Source organism: Sebastes fasciatus, chromosome 1 (assembly GCF_043250625.1).
Source record: "Sebastes fasciatus isolate fSebFas1 chromosome 1, fSebFas1.pri, whole genome shotgun sequence".
In the NCBI taxonomy this organism is placed as follows: Eukaryota; Metazoa; Chordata; class Actinopteri; order Perciformes; family Sebastidae; genus Sebastes; species Sebastes fasciatus.
Window position 1 is genome coordinate 6,418,453 of NC_133795.1, and position 23,969 is coordinate 6,442,421.

A 23,969-nucleotide genomic window follows, 5' to 3' on the forward strand; every position below is an offset into this window, starting at 1 on the left:
CTTGGCCAGCATGTCTTTGCAACAGAGTTTTGTATATTATTAACTATATGAGTGATATATACTATGTGACAACTAACTGTTGAACTTAATGTGGGGACACAAGCAAAACCTTCTCTCCATCACCCTCCTCTAAACCCCAAAGAGATGAACTCTTTTGATATTTTCTATATTACCGAGAGATTAAAAATAACAGAATGATAAAACAGAGAATAATAAAATAGCATGAAAATATAATGGATAACAGATCCAACTAAAAAAGATTTTAAAAAGGGCTACTATAAAATGCCACTTAGAGGTGATAAGTGCGAGATTGGGAGCATTTCTACTGCATCCGCACGGTTCTCAACATGACGACAGCTGAGCCGGCGGCTTGTAGCTAACGGTGCTAACAGCGCGAAACAACAACGGCCACACTGCCGACAGAGCTAACAGGGTGTTCCGCTTCCTCAATTGTGCCGTCGGTCAGGACGGCGTTATCAGCTGTATGAGAGCAGCGCAGAGGGCCGTGTGCTAGCCAGTGGGGCACGCTAACTAGGGATGTGACGGTGAGGACATTTTCCCACAGGTTAATGAACTTGTGACGATACCGGTGTTACCGATTACACCGGATATTTCACAAGAAAAGATGACGGTCAATATGTGTAGCGCGCTTACTTTGATCTTTACCGTCGGGTGGCTGTGTGTCTGGCCTCTCCGGTCCAGCTTTCGCTGCGGGGCCGCAGGGGTCTATCTGGTGCTGCTGTGCCGCTCATACCGGCTGTGACCACTCCGTACTCCTCGCGGCAATTACCTCATTAACGTTATGCCTTGGGTTTGAATCTGAAATATTGTCAAATAGGCGTGTTTGCTTTTTGCTTTGACACTAAATCCTACACCATCGTCTTCTTTGTCAACTCTCTCGTCCCGTGTAGCATCCGTCGTCCGACTATCTATTAATAACACGATGAATGAACTAAATGGGTTTTATTTCTGTAAAAAAAAGCAAAACTACTGTGTTGGCGGTGGGTACGTAATGTAATCGGTGTGTGCCCGACCACCGTGTAACACCGGTAACACCGGTAACACCAACTACCTCGACAAGCCTAACGCTCACATGCACTAAAAGCATGCACGCATGGCCGGCCCGGCTATGTCAGAAGCTCTGATTACAACACACACAGAGGGAGAGGGACTTCATTCTCTGCTCAGGTAGACATTACTCTTTACATTTACATGATCTGGATATCATATAGAACACCTTTAAATCATAAGACTGTCCAAAAGTTGACCATTTCAAGTAGCAAATGTTTTTACTGTCCCCCTTCCAAGTCTGTACATATTACTGAACTTAGAGTCTACGGCCACGCTAGCAGCTCTATGAGGCTGTACTTCATCAGCATGTTAACATGATAACAATGACAATGGTAACACACTGATGGGTACAATGTTTACCATGTTCACATTGTAGTTTAGTGTCGGCACACTAACATTTAGTGTTCGTACAAAATGATGGTTAAAATCTGAGCATTGATTTAAACTCAGCGTTCCCACTGTGTCATTCTGAAAAGGCAGCAGATCATCAAAGATCAGGAAAGACAGATAGATGGAAACCAATAAAGTCAGAAATCAATGAAGGGGTTATAAAGAATACGTTGAGATGACATTTCACATTTGCAGACGGTTTCCTGGGAGCAGAGCCCTCTGGTCACCGAGATGCCCGAATGTCCAAAGCTATTCAGGAGATCTGGTCCACAGATCCGTCCTGTGGCGACAGGAGACAAGGACCACATTGCCTCCCGTGATCTCATCTGCCAGTCCGTCCTACAATCTTACGATGACGAACCCCAGGACTGATTCCCGTGGGTTTTACGCACAGAGCTTTTGAATTGGATTTATCAGTTTCTCATAGAAATGTCATTTCACGGTGGAACTCATTTGCTTTTTGTCTGTCGAGCAGCGTCAGGAAATAAAGTCTCATTTTCACTTGTGGTTAATGAACCAGATTTTCTAACATTAGTCTGCGCTAAGCATCCACATTTACAGTAATCATTACTGAATATAGGGCACACACTTCAATATTGTGCGATGGCATGCTAGATGAGCTGTAACCACATAATGTTATACAAAGCAAAAATGTGTTTCACAATGACACATCAGCACCAGACTGGCACTGAAAATATTAACAATTTAGCTTATTCTTATGTATTTACAGTCGGTTGCCACGCCTCAATATACAGTGTGTAATATGAAACCTTTTAACATGCATAATGCACCACTCATAGTTCCCAATCATATTAACTTTTTGACATGATTTATAGTATCACTGTCTGCAAATACTTAATGAAGCTCAGCTTTCTCCAGTTTACCACATGTCTTATTACTGAAAGACCAGTTTTTCAGTAAGAATATCGGAGAGATGAGCAGTGTGTCTTTAATATTAAACATGCATGGTATGAGTTAAAATAATAATTAAGAGATTGCTTTCTTTTTTCGTCTGGCAACGTCTCTGTTTTTTCAGTGTTTTGCACTTAATATTGGCTTTTGGTTTAGTAACTTGACAGGCTGCTTAATGCATCACTATCTTTACTAGCTAGTCTCTAACTTTGTCCGCTCTGTCAGGTAGTGTACGGTGGGATTATTAGAGCTTTTTGATGAAACAAGTCCCTGCTGCAGCTGAAAACAAGACTGATGAGAGAGGTAAGACTGAATAAAAACAGTTAAGTTGTGGCCCATAAAAACAAAGTTAAAAGGTGAATAGGTCAGGTGAATAATTTGACTCATTGTCACAATAAAAGGCCTTTACACACAAGAGGTTGTTTTTTTTTCGTGTGATTAATACACACATCAATATATTTTTTCAAGCTGTTGTTTCGTACTTTCACACAGAATGCAAATATTACGCAACAACACGGAGGCTCCTTAGTCCGAACCAGGCCGGCAAACTTTATTTCTCTTTTCAACCTTGACGAAGGCAGCGAAGAACAGATCCACTCCTTCTGTTCTTACCTTTCACAATAAAAGCCCTAGACATATACACTGCGTAACTGTTTAACGGAGAAAAATTCAATCCGAGCATTTCACTAAAAGGTAATTAAGAAACTTACAATAGTTTAGGCGAAATGATTTACCTCAGATAGACTGCCAGACGCTGCTCTGGGTTTTGGCCTCTGCCTGCGCGAATCTATGCAAACCTTTATTGATTATTTATTATTGCAACTGTCGCAAATTCACATTGCTGCCAGTCTGAATAGTTTTGATGCGAAATATTTCAAGGCGAGTATTTCGCATTTTCAAGTTGTTTGTTCGTGATGCCCCCGCTGTGTAAAGGCCTTAAGAATATTGACTAGCGCATCTTTAACACCTACTAAATCGTTAATAAAGACAGCCCATGGTTGGAAAGATGCAGAGAAAAATACAGTGAATAATAACCAAGTGTTCATATTCAACATCTACAGTGTGATACCTTTTGAAGGCAAACTCTCTCAGAACTGTTTTTCCTCCCTTGAAAAATGTATGTTTCCCAGCTCTTTGATTTTCAGTTCCTGGAAGCAGAATCCCGAGGCCCCACCGCCCCTGTGAAACCAAATCTCTCCTCTCAGGAAGAAGAAGCAGCGGACGACTATACTGCAGCAGCACAATGACAAACACACATCGTTTGAAATGTACTTCAGATAAACTTGTGTCCAGCAGACCTCATTCATCTTCTGACACGTAAACAATACCAGTCACTAAAACTTTATGACTCCAAACAGCAGCACAGAAAACAATGCAGTGCCTTTCTTCTGCTTCAATGACTCTTTCTAGGAAGCGTTACCTCATGAATTATATGTCTGTCTTACAGCAGAATTCTTCTGATGCTATCCTTCCCCAGAACTGAAAAGCCTTTGTGGAAGTGAGGCTATATTACGTGCCTCTCCTTCACACCAAGCAATCTGAAGTGTAGTGATACTGAGACACTTCTGAGAGCTCCAAAAAGGCAAAATGAATCAAGTTGGTGGGGATAGACAACCTTGTGAAGTCTGTCTTTTTATCACTGGTAGTTTTCTTTTGGCTTGGCTGTTACAAGCTGGAGGTAGAGAGCTGAATTGCATTATTGCTACACTTTCTGTTTTCTTATTAAAAATCTTTGTTGGCTTATGCAAGAGAGAAGCAGGCAGGCAGATGAACACAAACTCCCAGCACTCTGTAAGTAACATATCAGCAGCCAGATTTACAAATTGCTAGAGGCATCTTTGAATTAACAAGAGGGAACAGGCTGGACTGCCAACAGTAGATGCCTGTTGCCTCGTCTAGACTCAGTGAAATCATTGTTTACTGTCTCACACCTCAGTCTAAGTTTAGACTGCAGACAACGTGGCAGGACCGCTTTCAAACAGTTGAGTAAAGTTTGCAAGTGAGTCGGACAGGGACTGACCTCAAGGTAGATTATGACCTTCATGACGGCAGGATTTATTGCAGGGCTGTTGTGTTTTTAGCCAGGTTCACTTAATAAACTGGCAACTGAATGCTCATCTCTCCATTATTCGTTTCTTGGAATATTTGTGCTGGCGAGTAGGAAACAGTAATGTTTAGTTAATGGAAAAAGTAGCTGCTGCAGCAGGGAATATTACCGGGCTATTTCATCATTTTTACGTACTGTAGCTATTCAGAAAGCATGACCTGCACTGAACTCCCTGTTGATATTGTTAAAGCCCCTCGTGTCTGAATCTCATTATCTAATTTAAACTGGAGCATTTTCAAGTCGAGTCTTGAGGAATTCCTTTGAGAAACGAAGGCTAATCTGTAAAGAGTCGGGCCAGCAGTGTGAGCAACATGCACTGTATACAGCTTTTAAAAACACATCCATCTAGGAAGAATTGATTAATAAAACCATTGTTTCAAGCAGCGTCATTATTTTTTTAATTTTGTATTTATTTATTTTTTAATTCATTGGCACCTGGAGGCAGAGGAACAAGCTATATTAGCATGAATGAAAGCTAAAAATAGCCAAACAGCTGATTGCTGGGAAATGAGGTTGATGAGAGCTGTGAGACTGAACCAAAACTTTAAAATTGTGGACACCACAACCAAAACTATGAGCTGAAAAAGGCTCCTTATAGCTCCATATGAGTAAGGTGATGATTCTCTGTGGATTTGTCACTATATACATACAAGTAGTCATTGATCCATTGTTAATAATAATAATAGATACAGTAGTAACAATGATTAGTGCAGCTTTAAAAGGAGCAGTAGAGGTGTTTCAATGCCAGTATCGGAAATGTGTCCGATGCTGCACAAAATTCGGGATTGGGTATCAGTGAGTACGCCATCCTATGCACCTATCCAATACCATAATTTAACTTGTTTAACCGGAGATATAATAATTATCTGTCTCTCTCTCGACCACATACCGACACTCGCTAACGTTAATCACACACTTACGCACTGAGTTATTCCTTAAAAGGTACTGTTAGTAACTTCTTACACGTATAAATCATTGTGGGTCGGTGTCCCATGCGCGCTCGCGGGTGGCTACGCTGTTCAGACTCCGACTCCGACACAAACTACACGGAAGCACCAAAACCGCAAAGTTATATCTAGTGAAGCCCGTCCTGCAAAACAGCGTTAACTCTTCCTGCTTCAGCCTCCCGACCGTGGTCAGAAGACACAGGGGAGACCGTAGCTGTGGTCTCCAGGGCCAGAGTCTCTGCTGTACTCTGCTCCTCTGCCTGCCTGCCTTCACTCACACACCGCGCTCGTTCTCAGCTCGCTCCACCTCTCACGTGCATGCGCGCACACTACACACTGCAGAAGAGTTAGTTTAGCTCTGAGAATATCTAGTGAATGTACAGTGGACGTTTGTGCAGAAATAAATGCTGCAGCTCCTCCAGACCAACAGAGGTTTCCCGTTTCTTGATTACTGCTGCTGAGTGAATAGACGGGGCTCCGGAGCAAGTAACGTTATCGTCTCCGACCAAAACTCTGGTGTCTCCCCTGTTCCCTCCGGCCGCGGTCGGGAGGCTGAAGCAGAAAAAAGCCAACACTAGGATCAGCATTGATCCATGGAGAGACCTTCGTCTGGTCAGCTAACATTACTGCCAAGCAGGTGAAATATAGAGTGATATTGTGGTTTTAGCTGACGTGTGTCGCCTCACTGTTTTGAGCGATGTTCGTTCATGTCTATGTAAAGCGAGCACAAGCGCGAGCAACAGGACGCTGACTTTCGTTGACTTAACGGCCACAGGTGTTGCTGTTAACAAGCAAGTCCCTTTAAAGGAGTCATCTCATCTCAGGCCCGCCGGCTTGCAAAATACTGGCAGAATCCCTGTATTCAACATAATTGAATATCGTTCTGTTATCGTCGACGCGTGAGGACCATTGGCGTGGCCAATCAATATCGTGTCTAACGATAATCTCGTTATATCGCCCAAGCCTACTCTATATACAACCCCACTTCAAGACACCTAAACTATCCCTTTAAAGCAAATACAGTACAAGTCGTAACTTGAGCCCCACATGGTCGTCATCAGTTATCACTGAGGCGATCCCTAATTACTTTGGTAAGTAGAACAAAGTGAGTCATTGCATCTCGGAGTCATTAAGGTTGAATGGCGAATAATTGTGTGTGTGTGTGCATGTGTGTGTTCCTACAACATAAAAGGTCAGCACTTGGAGTGATCTCTTCAACCCACAATGTCTGTTGCCAACTGTTAAACATGGCGGTGGATCTGTAATGATACGAGGAGCCATTTAGCGAGTCACTTTGTCTGATAATTACACTGCTTAGTTGTATATCAGCCACTGAATATGAGGCCATTTTACACAATCAGTAGCACCCTAGGGTGCAAACACTATTCCCTCATGATGGCCCCATCTTTCAGAGGGTAATGCTGTCATACAAACTGAAAAAGTGGTTTCGGGAGCACCGCAGCGACGGCCCTGGAGGGTTTTCTTCTTGATGAAAAGGTCCAGTATCCACTACTCACAGTTCAGGATGTTGTGTGACAGCTGCACCAGTCAGACTGAAGCCTTTCTGAAGGAAAATTGTATCCCTACTCCATATTTGTTATATTTATAATTTCATCGTCGCCAAATGAAAAATGATCACAAGTTAAAATAGTTAATAATTCTAAATTATTACATATTTCTTTAGTAGAAAAACAAGACCACCACAGAAGGGCTGGGCGATATGGCCAAAATCGTTTATCCCTTTTATAGGTTATTTCATAAATCAATAATGATATATATCACGATATAGCATGTTTTTTGGTAATTCAATAAATAAATAGTGTATATGAAATAACCACATGGTAAAGCCTATTTTTGTATACTACACTCACTTTGTGTGAATTAAATACTTGACAAATTAAATTTGTATTTGAGTATTTGAGTATTTGGTCATTTTAAGAACTTGATTGCAAAGTAAATGTAACAGTTTTAAGTGAAATTATAAACAATAAATAAATAAATATGGGCCTAGCCTATATTGCGATAGAAACGTTATAGAAAAATTAGGGCTGTCAAAGTTTACGCGATAATAACACGTTAACGAAAATTTGTTTCAACGTCACTAATTTCTTTAACACATTAACGCAACTTGCGAATTTTAGGTTGTAGCAGACTCTTTAAAGCTAGAGTGAAGATACTGGTATCATATGAAATTAGAAAACCTAAAGATCCATTGGTACCAACAATAACATGTCAGGAAGAGCACTAAATAACGCTCCAAACATTGACATTCAAATTATTATTGTTATTAATAACTAACAGAAACATTGCGTGCAGTCTACCTTCTCTCTCTCTTTCTCTCGGCACAGCGATGCGGTGCTCATTCTCTGTAATTGTCTGAATCCTCAGTCAAAAAGTCAAAATTGATTGGAAAAAGATATGTGTAATCAATTCTAAAACTCACAACATGTTTTTATTAGTGCTGTCAAAGATACTGGCATCATATGAAACTAGAAAAACCTGAGGAATCCATCGGTACCAACCATGTCATACTAGCTTGTTGCAAAGGAGGTTAAATAACGCTCCAAACTTGCGCCAAATTTTGGTGAGGAAAGACTGGCATGGCCATTTTCAAAGGGGTTCCTTGACCTCTGACCTCAAGATATGTGAATGAAAATGGGTTCTATGGGTACCCACGGGTCTCCCCTTTACAGACATGCCCACTTTATGATAATCACATGCAGTTTTGGGGCAAGTCATAGTCAAGTCAGCACACTGACACACTGACAGCTGTTGTTGCCTGTTGGGCTGCAGTTTTCCATGTTATGATTTGAGCATATTTTTTATGCTAAATACAGTACCTGTGAGGGTTTCTGGACAATATCTGTCATTGTTTTGTGTTGTTATTTGATTTCCAATAATATATATATACATACATTTGCATAAAGCAAGCATATTTACAAACTCCTATGTTGATAAGAGTATTCAACACTCCTGCATACATTAAGGGGATGGCTATAGGGAACTTAAAACAAATGAAATGAATTATGCACATAATCAATGTACCATATAAATCAACAGATACTTAGACACATTTAAATTATTTAGCCTGGAACTGGTTCCCTCAGACAGTTTTCCAACGAGTCCACTGGGAGAGAAGATTGTCACAAAACAGAGAGTGTAATTAAAAATAATGTCTTTCAAGCATTGGGTGCCAACAGCCAATGCAGCAGGAGCAAGAGACGACAGTGGGAGTCATGGAAACACTGATGGATGGCGACAGGCAGCATGAACGAGAAGATAAAGACAATGACCTGTCAAAGGGCCCTGGTGTGTTTGTGCTTCCTCTGCGTCTCTGGCTTCATGTCAACCTGGACAACAGCAACAATTACGTACAACCAATGGCCAAACACTGACATCTTTTTAAAAATTCATTATGTTCCTTCACAATGAAGCTGCTCTGACCTTTGACCTCCCAACAACAGCCAGCTGCATCATCAAAGCTTCAAAAAAGTACCATGTACATATTATAGATGCTCTTTCTGCTCCTTGGAAGCAACAGTGTCTGCCCACGTCTGTGTAAAAAAAGGCATTTGTGATCCATCTATTCACAAAATTAGACATACGATGCTTCCACCCCTTAAAAAAAATTAGCACTCATCTCCAAAACTAATGAAAACCTGAAGCTCCTCAATTCCTGCAATGGCAATTTGCATAATAATTACAACATAGCAAAGACAGTGGGGGAGGACAGCAAAACAAACCCCTGCCATCTGAATAAGTATAATTCAGCATACAGTAAAAATAGCTGTGTCTTCTTCCTAATAGAGTCTGGCCTCCGTATTTTGTCTCGCTACTTGATACTACAGCCGTCCACGAGTGTCTGAAGGGATGTCTAAGTCTCTATGGAGTTTACTCCAGAGATTTAGTATTGAACTTATATAAAGTTGGGGGATTCAAGGGACAGATTTAAAAGAATGGTCAATATCAACTCACCAATGACTTTTAGTCTCCAGTACGGCTCCAAAACGCTGGATCCTACACTTCCCGTATGCAAATTAATCATTATTAGATCCTCTATATATGGTAAATACCCACGTATTCAAAACTCCATACTTCCAGTTTGTAAAACAAGCTTTCTGCTCAACCCGGTATCACGGCAAAGCGTGTAATAGACCCGCCTGTCCACCAGAGGATAGCGTGTCAGTGTCACGTTTTGCCTCACAGAGGCATGAATATTACACGTGTGCTTGAAGGTGCAGTACCAGCAGGGGGCAATAGAAACCACTTGGTTAGGTTTAGGAAAATGTGTCATGTTTGACCTTAAAATAAGCGTAAACTAAGTACAGTACGTACGAAAACAACGTAACATAAGTACGGAAAACATGGAAAAAACGTCACTGACACATCTTACAAAACAAAACTCCGGTCTCCTGGTTGAAAGTCCTGTGTTTGTTGGACACATCCACCTCTCATCCCCTCCGCCATAAGCGGTCTTTCCCACTTTTAATTGTACCTCACTAGCTCTGAACGTAGCATATTTACGTGGATGCGTTTACATTGCAGTCAGTACAGACTACATGGTGTACAAATGATACGTCTAAAGCAATGATGGCGTTCTTATTACACGCTTTTGTGTTGCACATTATAATGTCATTCACATGCCTTTTCGTGCGACCGGGCTGTTCTGCTATCAACCAAGTCCAAGCTGAAAGATGACCCTGGTGACATCATCGTTATCTTGGGTTTCTACTAGAACATGATTTAATGTTCAAAAAACACTATATTTTCCTCATACCGGCTGTACTGCAGCACCTCTTTTTACCCTCTGTCACGAAAATCCCAGTCTGCTCTGATTGGTCAGCTGGCCCACTCTGCTGTGATTGGTCAACCAGTCCAAACTCTTCGGACTCCGCTCCAGCTCCGCTCTAACTATCTTTGTTTGAAGGCATGCCAAACTAGACGTTATGCAAATGTATTAATTGGTGACATCACCATGTTACGGAAGAAAAGGCAGAACTTCAAGTGAGGCGTTTTTGGAGCAGTGTTTCTGTGGGGGAGAGGAATCTTCTAACTTTGCAGACCTTTTGCACATGCACAAAAAACTATATAACAAACTAAAAGAAAGGGAAAAAGCACAAAAGCATAAAAGGTCCCCTTTAAAAAACATTAAAAGATGGATTAAGAATGGGGGCGTCATCTTCCTACATAGCTAGCTAGTTACCGAGCTACATTGAAGTCGATTTAAAGAAATGACAACACATACATATTACTCTAATCAATACTTCAAGAAAGACGCTTTGATCAACTGCTTCTAACAGCCGCTACAGCAGCTTCAGCGTCAACTGAAAACTACGTCGACAGGATGGATACATCACTTGCTATTGAACATACAGAACATAAACACAATGTCAGGCTGGACAAATGACGTAAAACAAAATGTACATTTTTGCTTGGTGGTGTATTTTTTACTATACCATATAGCTGGCCAAATGTAGATGACGTGCTGTCAGGTCCACATATTCCCAGCTGAGGTACGATAAAATCTGACAACAGAAAAAAAAATGCTACCTTAAACATCAACTGTAAATGTCAGATGTTGTCAGCCGTAGAGAGTCAGAGTGATGGCTTCTTTCTAGGCTTACTATCGGCGGTGTGGACACATCGTTGTTGTAGAGACAGAGGTAACAACTCACCCACCAGAGACTCAGGATTTTATCTTTTAGTTACAACCAGATAAAGCTCATTTCACTGTCACTATACCGCCTTTCCACCTTCAAATATAATCAAACAAATATAATACAACAAGCTCATGTCTGGTGGTTGTTGAAAGGTATTCTGGGTATCATGAACAGAAGCCAAACTAGAGGATAGGGGTGTGAGAAAATATTGTTACACGAGTATCACAATATTGTGTTTTGCAATACTGTATTGATTCTCTAAAACGCTGTATTGATTTTTAAGTAACCTCTTAAAAATCTCTAAAATCCGCTTAATTTTGGCATGGAAAAACTGCCAACATTTTCTAAGGGGTCCCTTGACCTCTGACCTCAAGATCTGTGAATGAAAATGGGTTGAATATGGGTACCCACGAGTCTCCCCTTTACAGTCATGCCTAATTTATGCTAATTCCATGCAGTTTTGGGCAAGACCCCTGCAGTTTTCTGCATTCAGTACAAATGTGTTTTAATATATTTGTGCATACTGGGGTCCCTAAACAGTCTTTGAATTGCATAAATTTGGTATAACTGGAAAGCTGAGACTCTTGTGGATCCAATGAGTCCAATTGTATTCATGTGTGATGATTTTAGTCCAAATAGTACCCATTTTAAATAGTAACTTTTATTCACCGTTGACCACAGTCCGCCAGAGTCTTTTGTCCTGGGCTTTCCTCTCCAGTTGTTTCCATGTCAGCCTGCTCTGTTTGATGTTCGTGTCAAGGTCCCTGCGCCAGGTGTTCTTGGGCGGCCTCTCCTTCTTTTGCCTTGTTGGTTCCATCTAAGGGCCTGCCTGGTGATGCTGGTACTCGGTTTCCGGAGTGTGTGGCCAATCCATCCCCATCTCCTTCTCCTGATCTCTTCTTCAACAGGTTTTTGACCTGTTCTCTGCCAAAGATCATTGTTGCTGATGGTATCTGGCCAGTGGATGTTTAAGATCCGCCTCAGGCAGTTGTTTATGAATGTTTGTACTTTTGTTATTGTGGTCTTGGTTGTCCTCCACGTCTCTGAACCATAGAGGAGTATTGGTTTGATGTTGGAGTTGAAGAGTTTGAGCTTTGTCCGCCGCCTGATTTTTCAATGTCTTTATACTATGACAGTTTTCCTAAAATTAGATTTGAAAACAATCGCAATACACCGCCTTACTTACAGTATCGCAATTTATCGTAATATATTGAATCGCTACCCCTGTATCATGACACGTATTGTATCGCCAGATTCTTGCCAATACACAGCCCTATTAGACGAGGCAGGATGAGGGAAAGTGGATTGTCAAAAACATAAATCTCACAATATCAAAGGAAGGGTCATCAGGATACATGTCCTGTGTCTTATAGCTACAGTTCTATAACAAAATGCAGTTCAAAACTTCGTCACTGACCACATGAACCAAACCTTTCTTACAGTCAACCGGCATTAACTTAAAGCTACAGATGACACCAGATGGTTTCACATTAATTGGTGATGATCATCACCTATTTAACTGCACAGCAGGACAGACAGACACTCCAGCTGCATTTTCCTGTAGGTGCTGCGTTGGCAGCGCCGCCTCTGTCGTCTCTGTTGGACTTAACGTTCCAGCTCCGCTGACACCTTGCTTCACACTGTCTCACCTCTTATCTCCCACTGAAAACCCTCCTGTCAATCATCACAAAAGGATGAGTCGCTGGGCGCTCGGCATCCGCAGCCAAATAAAAATCCCCCATCATTCCTCCTAATCTAGGTTTCAGACGCGGTCTCTTTTGTACCACATTTAAGCAAAGAAGACAACAGTTGTTAGTTATTCAGTGGGTTTACTCATGGTTATTCTTATGGTAATAGCTGAGGATTTGTCTAAATGTGTCTGTTTGATCCATGACTCATCTGGTCTTATTCTTAGGGGAACATGTATATATAGCTCTGGCTTTTTTAAAAAGTAATTCCTAACATTCCGCGCGCCCCCAGTTTGGAGAAACAGACACGAGTACCGGCACAGAAGCAAAGCAATGTACTGTTGTGGCAATAGTCAATATTTTCATATTAACAATGGATCACATGACTACTTGTACATTACAGTGGTCGCTTGCAGAGCACCAAACAGCAAACAGACAAAGTTAGCAACTAGCTGGTGAACATAGTGGAGCATTTAGCAGCTATAAAGTCAGATATTTCCCTCAGGAGTTGGTAGAGACCAAAAACAGAGTTAAAAGGAAAGAATGTTGAACTTATTTTCTTACTTACTACATAGGGGTGGGAGAAAAAGAATCGATACAGCATAGTATCGCAAAATTTTGGTTGGCAATTTTGTATTAATATACGGACGTTTTATTTTAACAATCAGACGGCCCGATGGCGGGCCCAGACGCTATTCTGTCCTTAAAGCTAGAGTGAAGATTCTGGTATCATATGAAACGAGAAAACCTAAGAAATCAATTGGTATTGGTACTGTTCTCACTTGATTTGTTACCTCAGTAAACATTGTAAATATGAGTTTATGGTCTCAATCGCTAGTTTCAAGTCTTCTTCAATACAGCATGATGTTCATTTAGTAAATTATGGTCCCATTTAGACTCAAATAGACCATAAAGCAGGGGATGCTTAGGGCTACCTTGTGATTGACAGGTCGCTACCACGGCGTTGTCCAGTCTAGGATTTGTTTGTTTTTGTCTTACAACTTAAACCCTTTCACAGTGTGTTTTCAGTTTATGAAAGTTAATTGTAACATTTTGGTCACTTAATAATGTCTTATTCAGCGTTCAGTTGTACTTAGCTCCATCCTCTCGTGTCACATCTGGTTGCAAAAAAACAAGATGGCAACGGCCAAAATGCCGAACTCGAGGCTTCAAAACGACAGTTCACAAACCGATGGGTGACATCTTATGTACAGTCTATGATCTTAATGCTAGTTTAGCAATTGATTTAAATGCAATTACTGTGATATTTCATATTTGCTGTGAAGGAATTGCAGAAACATAAAAAATAAAGTAAAAATACCTTGCTGCTGTACGACAGAGAAAGCATCTGAACCTACAGTATGAAAAATCTGCCACAGCTAAGACACCAACCAAAAAGAAAGCAGTTTGAGCCGGAAGACACTGAATAACAAAACACAGTTACGGTCATTTCAGAGACAGAAATTCAAATTATTTGAAGGACTCGTTAGCATAACGTGGGAAAGAAAGGGCCTGTTGTGAATGCCTTATGTAACAGTCACCCAGCACTGCCACTCCACAGATGGACCTGGAGAGGTAGGCAGTTGTACCAGCACATCTATTTCCACATAGCAGCAGTAAGAGCTCTCATCCCTCTCTGCAAGTCCAAGCTCTGACAGGAGGCTGATGCACTTGATGAGCAGCAGCGAGGCCAGATACCATGATTAAAAATGGATGCTGATGCGAGAGAAAATGTCAGCATGACGCTGCCATAACACTCACATAAAAAAAAAAGCAGTCAGATTTCTGTCACTGGATGCGGCGCTCATTGGTGGGTTATTGATTATGGCAAGTGAGCAGAGTGTGCTAAGAGACAGGCTGGTCCCCGGAGAGGATTTGCATGATTGATACTTTCTTTACGAGGCTTGTATCCTGTGCTTGTCAACTAGTCAGCTCAGCGGAAAAAAAGACACACACTGTACCTGATGATAAATGGGAACTTGTTGAGATGTGTAAAATATTGAATGCCGGTAGACCTACATAAAGTATATGACAGCATGAATAGGAAACAGTTCCTCCACCTCATTATGAAATTTTTCCATGTGTGAGATTTGAGGAGAGGACAGCTTCCATGCATGAGAAATACAGCCGGCGCCAGCTGTTTGTGTATGCAGATCTCACATAAAGTTCTTCTGATTAGAGGGAAACATCAGAAAATGTGGTGCAATGCTGACTCAGACGAACATTATATGGATTTCTAGAGATATTTCATATTTGCAGCACTTGCCTCAAGCGCAAAAAATGACTGTGCCACAAAGAAAAACACATACGCATCCAGTGGTGAGGACTTATTTAGATCCCTGCTTTAAGTTAAAGTAGCAACAGACAGTATAGAATAGAGTTGGGTCAATTTCCTGTTTTGCCGGTCTGGTCCGGTCCGGTCCGGTCCGGTCCGGTCCATCCGGTGTACGAGCTTACACCAGTTTGATTTTATGTAAACTTTTAGGACATGTTCTGCCAAATTAAAAAGTAGCCGACATCAGCAACCTGTGCCAGCGCCGTCACAACGTTAACGGCGTGTCCACACAGGGAACGTCAGGAGCATGTGGCGGCTGCGGAACCTGTTGTTGTTTTTTATTTCGGTGTCTGTGTTAACAGGTAAGAGCAGCCACACAGCCTGATTAGGGCGCATGTGGGGACGCATTCTAATGCCAGGTGTGAACAAACGTACTTATAGCTAGCCTGTGATAGGAGACTTTGACCAATCACAGGTCATTTTATAGAGAGAGCGTTCCTATTGGCGTTCTTTCAACAGATTTCACAATGGCGGCGGCGTCACAAACTTTCTCATTTTACAGCTAAACTGTGCACTACAAGATGATTCTGAAAACATTTGAGGGGAGAAATAAGCATTACAGTAACATAATATTGATTCATATTTGATCAGCGCTGCCTAGTTTGACCGTTTGGTCGGAGTTCGCAAGTGATTGACAGACCTCAGATCAGCTCTTACTGCTTTTTTTCCTCCGGTCTGTGAAATCTTGCAGATGCCGTTAGGAGCACCTGTTTCATGTACTATTGTCAGGATATAGCGACCGTTTTTTAAAATCTCGCCTACTTCAACTTTAAGGTGGACCAGCTATTCTCATTTTAGTTTTGGTGGAACGGCTGCTGAGTCAAGTGCGACACTTAGTGGTGAAATTCAGTATAACAGTCCGGTTCGTTGTTTTGCTTAAATATCAAACTGGTTTAAACATTTTTACACCGGCCTAACCCGAGAGTAAAATGACTCCATTACAAGTAAAAAGCCTACATTCGAATCTTAATTCAGGAAAGTAAAATTGAGTAAAGTCGAGGGGAGCTGCAGATTCAGGCGATGATTCTCTGTAGGTTCATCACTACCAGTGGCAACTTTTACTGTGGAATCAGCTCCCAGGAACAATCAGTGCCTCAGACTCACTTGCTGTTTTTAAATCTAATCTTAAAAACTCACCTGTTCCTTTTAGCTTTCGCCTAGGGTTTTATAATTACCATGATTTTATTGTACTTTTTTTTGCTTTTAACTTATGTCAGGAAATAGTTTGTCTATAATTTTATTCGTCCTATTTTGACGCTTTTTATTGCATGTTTTTTGTGTAAATTGTCTCAACATTGTATTGTGATTGTTTAATCCTTTGTGTGAAGCACCTTGAGATTTCGCTGTATTTTAAAGTGTGCTATATAAATAAAATACATTATTATTATTATTATTACATCATCACATTGTTTTCATATTGTCACTTGATACATTGTTATTAGAAAAATATCAGTTATAGACACTTTAAGCACAGTAGTTGAGTAAATATACTTTTCACTACTGAATCCTCCTCAAAAAAAACATGCAATCCACTCCACTGGCTACATGTTGATACAATGTGCTTTACTATTTTCAGACAATTTTATTCAGTGTATGTTGGTGTGCATATTTGATCGTCAAATAACCATATCGCAGCCCCATCACAGCAGTTTAAATAAGCCATTTCCAAGAGGCTGAACCTCATCCAATAAACCTAAACCAGCCTAATAGCTTTACACATGCACCCTGCTGCCACTGAATAACTGTTATGATAATATGATTACTGGGGGAAATTGAGCTCTCTATCACGCCATCAGTTCCCCTATAAGATAAAGGACGTGGAGTGAAAAGAAAATTCCATCAAAGTAAGCAAAGAGGTACAATAGCGGAGAACTTCCATTATACCGAGTGTGACAATTACACAGATGAGCCAAATATGTGCTCTCTCTCGCCTCCCATTGTGTTCCCGTGTTATCACCCTGTGCACCCCTAGGCACAAATTAGTGACACGGATGTATAAAAAAAGATGGGTTTATCATTAATTTTGCTACGTAAGAAGAAGAAATACAATACCAGACTCAGGGAATAGGACTCACACAAAGCCCGCTATAATTGAGCTCTGCCTCCGGATGCTGGTAGCAGACTATTGTCCCACTGGAGGCTATTCTTGGCGACTCATCCCTATTATTGATGGTCAAACAAAGCACATCGTTGCAGTTTAGGTTAGCAAAAAAAAAACTGGTGAGGTGTTGAATGGCTAAAAGTTTAACATGGTGGATATTTCTGGATGCTGTTAGGCTTGATACTCAACTCTTATTCACAGCTGAGCTTTGTGTTTATAAGGACACAGGAGGAATATTGGGCCTCATTTACAAACCGTTCTTAATAAAGAAATCTCTTCTTAAAACCCTCTTATGCAGTTTTAACAAAGATTGTGTTATTCACCATTTTTTTCTTATGTGGGATTTGTTCTTAAATCAGAACAGAATCTAAGCGCACTCAAGAGCACACTTACGCACATTTGAGTGCTGAAATATTCGTCATACTTGCCAACCTTGAGGCCTCAAAAATAGGGAGGATTTCTAAGCCAAAGGGGGGATCTGGAAAAGTGAGAGAAAGAGTTTCAGAGACTTTGTTTCCTGCATTCAGACAGACCACACCCAACACACAGACCACACCCATTTTAAATGACTGTTATTTAGAGGAATTTTTAAGATATGTTGTTCTTATTTATTGTTTTTATTTATTGGCTTTTATCGTTATACTCCTATGTATTTATATGGTTCTTATTGTAACTTGTCCCTCCAACTGCCCCATGCCTTTAATATGTTTCCTTTGACTAAACTATTGGTTGTCTGTTGTGCTGTATGTATGGATGTATGGACTGGGAATGCTACAAATGAATTGCTCCCTTGGGGATTTTTTATTTTGTTTTATTTAATCTTTATTTAACCAGGAGTAAAAAAAACTCATTGAGATTAAAAATCTCTTTTCCAAGAGTGTCCTGGCCAAGATAGGCAGCACCACAGTTACACGGTTGCAGACATAAAACAAACATAACAATTGAAAACGAAGACAAAGAGCAAATTACACAATCATAAGGTATCAAAAAACATTCATCAACATTCAAAACATCTACAGCCAGATGTGCCTGTTTCCAAAGCAAATAAAGTTGTCTGAATCTGAATCTGAATTCTGGCGACTTTTAAAGAATGAAAATAACAAAATATTTACAATTATAAAGTATAATGCCACAGCAGTTTTATGTTAAATACTTTGATAATTTGACTTTTAATTCTGAGGAGCGAATTATCGGCTTCTCTGGTGTGATTGTGTGAATCTCTGGCATCATCAGTTTCCATTCATTCGCTCATTCATTCACTTTCTGCCCCTGCTTGAGTAAGCCTATTTCTTTCTCCTACTCTCCATTTCCCTCTCCGTCTCTCACTGACTGAAGGCCCTTTCAGACGCAACGTGACAACGGCACCACTGCGCTCTGAAACCCATTATTTCCAGTGGCTTGAACTTCGCCACGACGGCATTTTGACGGCTAAATTCATACTGGCTCTCTCTAATTTCTAACAATCTCTGAATAAAGTCAAGAAGCAGATTATTTTGTGCTTTGTACAATAAATTCATTTTCATACACTTTCTATTTTAACATCATTTGCTTCACCCTCTTTAGACTTTCCTTTGGCCATCCGTGACTTAATTCTCTTTTTTTAATCTCAGTGTGTGCACACAGCCCTGCAGTCTCATGCCGTTTTATGGGGATTGGCAGAGCATTTACCTATGCTAATTAGGATCAACTGGCACACGCCTTCAATTTACGAGGGAATAGGATTCATCATTATAAGAACACAGGTACAAACAATTCTGCGGTTTAAGAACACGCTGTGAATCTGACAGTCTTTTCTTAGGACCTTTCTTAAGAACAAATTTAAGAAAAGACTTGGGAAGATTTTGGTGAATGAGGCCCACTGAGAGGAATATTGATGGCAGTGCATTTTGAAGAACATTATATGTGCAGTTGGAGCCAAAGGGTATAACAATTCAATGGCTTAACTACTAATGAAGAGAATAAGCTTTAGCATGAGGGGGAAAGGTTGAACTTTCCTTGACCCCGAAGATGGATGTAATGAGGTAAACACTGGCAGGCAGAGACTGGGGAGACGTAGAGGTTTAAATTCTCTTAAGATGACCAATTCATTATCCTGCGGCCTTGGTATTTCTTTACTGAGCACTTTGCTCACAATGATAAGTTGTCTACCATTGATGACCTGAGCTTTATTTGACATTCTCTTCCTTAATAATAATAAGCAGGATCTCTGCCTCTAGGATAAGACAACCAAATGAGATGAAAAGATGAGTGTGTCAAACCGAAGTGGTCCAAGTACTGTTGAGAACAGAAGTCTCTAATCATCCTCTGCTTTGGGCAAGGTATCATTAATTCAATATGTTGCGAAGGCTGTGATGTATTATGCGAACACTTTTCTCACTATTTATTTGCTTAGGCAAGATTTACTGTAGATGATGTTTTTTTTCAGCATCCTTTTGCACTGCACTCCTTCAGCCTCCACATATACAGGACGACACTGCTCAGGTCAGCCAACTGATGTTATCCTTCCAAAAGACTCCAACGAGGACATATGCTAATATTCATCCCGCAGGAAATTCACCTTTGACCACAGCTCAGGATTCTCCCACTGCAGTGAACTCCACTTTATTAGGTTCACCTTGGTCGTACTAAGTAGAAGCTACTTTGGCCTTCTGAATTATTTAAAACCTGGATTCAAGGAAGTGCTAGAAATCTACCACATGTTTTTTCAGTCCATTACAACGTGATGACACCACTTCTTCCAAAACGAGAGGGGCAGGTGTTGAAGTCTGTTCCCCCGTCGAATATGTTGTGTTTCCCTCCTGTTAAAATAATAGCTCCCCCGGTAGTTAGGGTTAGGTATAAGGGTTGGTTCTGGTTTAGGTAGGGGAAACCACACATAACGAGGAGAAAAAGTACTCGACACAACAACGGTGCATGCACTTCTGCTGCTCCAGGCAAAAAACAATTATGGCCCTCTATTTGCAACGTACCATACCAGAAATAACACACAAAATGCCAATATTCCATACATATAACGCAAATAGCAATGCTAGTATGCTCACAGTGTCAACAATGTTAAAGTATGCTGGCATTTCGCTGATCCATATACAAATAATGCACCAAACAGGTCAGCATAATAACTCCAATAACCTGGTTCCAAATTCTTTACACCAAATAATACATTTCAGCTCCTCATATGAGCTGTGGAAAGATGTTAAAGCCAAAGTAGGTGAGATTGGAGCAAATATGAATAATAAAAGTTATTTTTATTAAACGGTCGCTATATCGTGACAGCAGTACATGAAACAGGTAACCTGAAAAAATGCATGTGCCTCTGTGTCCTCCGGTGTTCCTAACGGCATCTGCAAGATTTCACATACAAGCAGTAAGCACAAGGAAAACAAGCAGTAAGAGCTGATCTGAGGTCTGCTGTCCAGCTGCTGTCTATGAGAGCCGGCTGTCAATCACTTGCGAACTCCAACCAAACGGTCAAACTAGGCAGCACTGATCAAATATGGATCAATATTATGTTACGTCAATGCCTATTTCTCTCCTCAAATGTTCTCAGAATCATCTTGTAGTGCACGGTTTAGCTGTAAAATGAGAAATTTTGTGACGCCACCGCCATTGTGAAATCCGGTGAAGGAACGCAAAGTTCAGGTCACATGACCGGAGCACAGCCAATAGGAACGCTCTCTCAATGAGATAACCTGTGATTGGTCAAAGTCTCCTGTCACCGGCTAGATTTTTTAAATCCTTAAAAACAGAGCCATGAGGAGGAGCAGAAGTCTAGTTATCTCTCAGAACACTTGAATTACAATACGCTGAAAGGTTATTATTGGAATTTTTGCCCAGTGATGCAAAAAATATACTGCCTACTGCCACTTTAAGTAATAGTTTTATACTTGACATCATTTTCTTAGATTTTGCATTTTACTATAGAAATATTTTATTTGGTTGCTATGATCACAGTGACAGACAATAATAAATTGTTCCTTATTAATCTAATTTTAATTCTTGCCCATTTCCACATTCATAAATGTAAATTAACCAAAAAAAAGAACTTATTGTCATACTGTTTTTTCTTTTCTAGCTATTTTAAGTTTGATTTGTTTCATCTCTGCTGTCCTTGTCCTGCTGTTTGTTTATGTTTTCCCTATTTCCCTTTGTATAAGCCTGTGGCTTCTTGACCTCTCCTGACACATTTCTTGTTTGTTTTTTTCATTGACTGGATTTTGTGCAGTTTTATACATGTGCAAATAAATAAATAAAAATAAATAAAATAGCTCTTCAAACGAAATAATACCAATAATACCATTGTAAATCTTTCCTATGCACAACTTTCTCATGTGCATCAAACACACATGAAATAAAAAGCAAATAAATATTAGCTTACCTTTTCACATGTGACGTCAGAGCGCACCTGCTCCCTCTTCTCTCTCTTGGTTCTTTGGTACCAGACGGACTTGAAGTCATCCTTGCTAACACTCCCGGGATTAATATCTCTTAACAATGAATCCCTCTGTTTCTGGAGTACTTTTTCATTCAATAAGTCTCCTCTTTTTCGATGATAATTCAGGTAATTTCGGTCGTTTAGATTTGCTGCTGTAGCGTATTTCCTTATTCTCACATTGCATTGGTTTGGGGTTTTTATCGAATACAGGTGAACGTGCTGTCAGGGCGGCCTACCATTGGCTCAAAAGCGCTAGGGGGCGGGACTTAGCTGCAGGTGCAACGTGATTGACACATTCTTCAGCAAATCATGTGCTTAGAACGAACGCGTAACCTAGCAACCCTGCAGTTACTGCTATTGGTTACTTCATGATTTTGTTCATGAATAGTTGACAATATAAACATGGAAATGGGCCCCCTTTGCATTTCCTGTTGCAATGTTATTTTTAATGCAGTATTATTAGTTGTTTAATTGATCATATTTTAAGTTTTATTATTCAAGATTCAAGATTCAAGATTCAAGATTCAAGATGTTTATTGTCGCACCGGTTATACAAGTACAATCGTGTGAAATACTTTTTGCTGGGAAGCTCCATTAAGAAAACAGTAAGTTAAGTAGCAACAAATAATAAGATAAAAATAAAAATAATAGTGTATTTACAAATAATATACAGTATAATAATAAAGGAAGTACTTGGTATATGGTAACTATAGAGGCAATATATACAGTATATATATATATATATATATATATGGGAGCGGTAGAGGTTGCGTACTATAAAAATATATTGCACAGGCATTTTTTTTTTATATTGCACATATTGCATGGATTGAAGTATTGTACTTGTTTATTGCACTTTTTGTGAGGGAGAGAGTGTTGTATGATTTATCTGTTTAAGAGTCTGATGGCCTGGGGGGGAAAAACTGTTTCTCAGTCTGCTGGTGAGAGTTCTGGGGGTCCTGTATCTTCTACCAGAGGGCAGGAGGAGGTGTGTGGTGTCCTTAATGACCCTCAGGGACTTCCTGAGGTACCGCTGGATGTACAGCTCCTGCAGGCTGGGCAGCTCACACCTGGTGATGTATTGGGCCGAGCGCAATTTTATATTACAATGTAGTATACAGAAAAACATTGAAAAATGATTTTAGCTTCTTGTATTTATACATGAAACAACATACACCAAACATAACAAGAAAATAAAACAAAACTATTAATGCAGTAGCTGACAGGAAGTCATCTTGGACCAAAGTTGTTGCCCTGGCAACAGAATGGCAATGAACGGGTCTATATGGACACTCCCTGTATCCACTTATACAGACACATAATCACAATCTTTCTCTTTTCAATAGCATGTTCCTCAAGGTGATTTCTTCCTTGAAGGACAGCTGTAATGTCTCTTTGAATATCACACTGAGCTCCTAATGGAGAGGAGGAGACTCTAATCAAGATTAGATTCAATAAATGTTTTTGCTTGGGGCAATGAATTATTTAAATAACATGCAATTTCACTAAACCTCATGAGGACTTTGTCATGTTTATTACTTGCCGTACATTTTTATAGAGTTTTGTGTGGTGAATATGGACGCAGGTTTTTCACCTTCTTGTACAAGAAGCCATTTTTAGATACGATATCACAGCTTGGTTTTGAACTCTAGTCCATACAACTAAAATCCAAGATGCTATAAGTCCAGACAGCTCTGCAGGTAGTGTGAGTCAGGCTGTACTCACCTTATCATTCCATTTTTGAGAACATGGTGATCAGACTGGCTCAGAAAAAGCACCTTAAAACCATTTCAAGTTCAAGATGTGAGCTGTTCTGCAACAGGAAAGCATGTCAGGTCACCAAATAAAAGTCATACCGCAAGTCAATACCTCACATTAAATGTTGAGGTAATATTTACAATCTTATCTGCTCTTGTAAATCCTAGGGTCACTAGTTCAGTCTTTTCTGAATTATGGCATCCTCATGTTAGCACAGAGCATCCATTTATTTGAAACATAATTCATCAATAATAAATTAGTTGAATAATAAAAAAGGTAGCTATCAGCCCGAGGGCACAGCTGGAGTTTTCCTCCACGTTGTTAGATCAGCTTGTTGTGCAATTTTAAACAAGTAGCAGCAGCTGTCTCTTTGGTCCTTTTGGCAACTGACAACGAGTTGCTGCCCATAGGTGGCGTAATGTTGCATCTACTGTTTTATATCTATCTTTTCAACTTCATAGTCATTGGTTCATTTCAACTCATTATTCCCTTCTCTATCCAAGTGTACTGTAGGATGTTGTCACACTGCTTTGCATGATATACACACTATATAAGGAGTTATTTTCTA

General features: G+C 40.2%; 1 long non-coding RNA gene across 1 annotated transcript in view; it reads right to left on the bottom strand.

Moving 5' to 3' along the window:
- The window catches only part of LOC141777080 (uncharacterized), a 60,247-nt gene extending 38,387 nt beyond the window's left edge, over positions 1 to 21,860 (bottom strand). Inside the window, exon 1 of the long non-coding RNA XR_012595840.1 lies at positions 21,587 to 21,860. This is a non-coding gene — a long non-coding RNA (uncharacterized LOC141777080). The remainder of the gene's footprint in view (positions 1 to 21,586) is intronic.
- Positions 21,861 to 23,969: the final 2,109 nt, after the last annotated feature.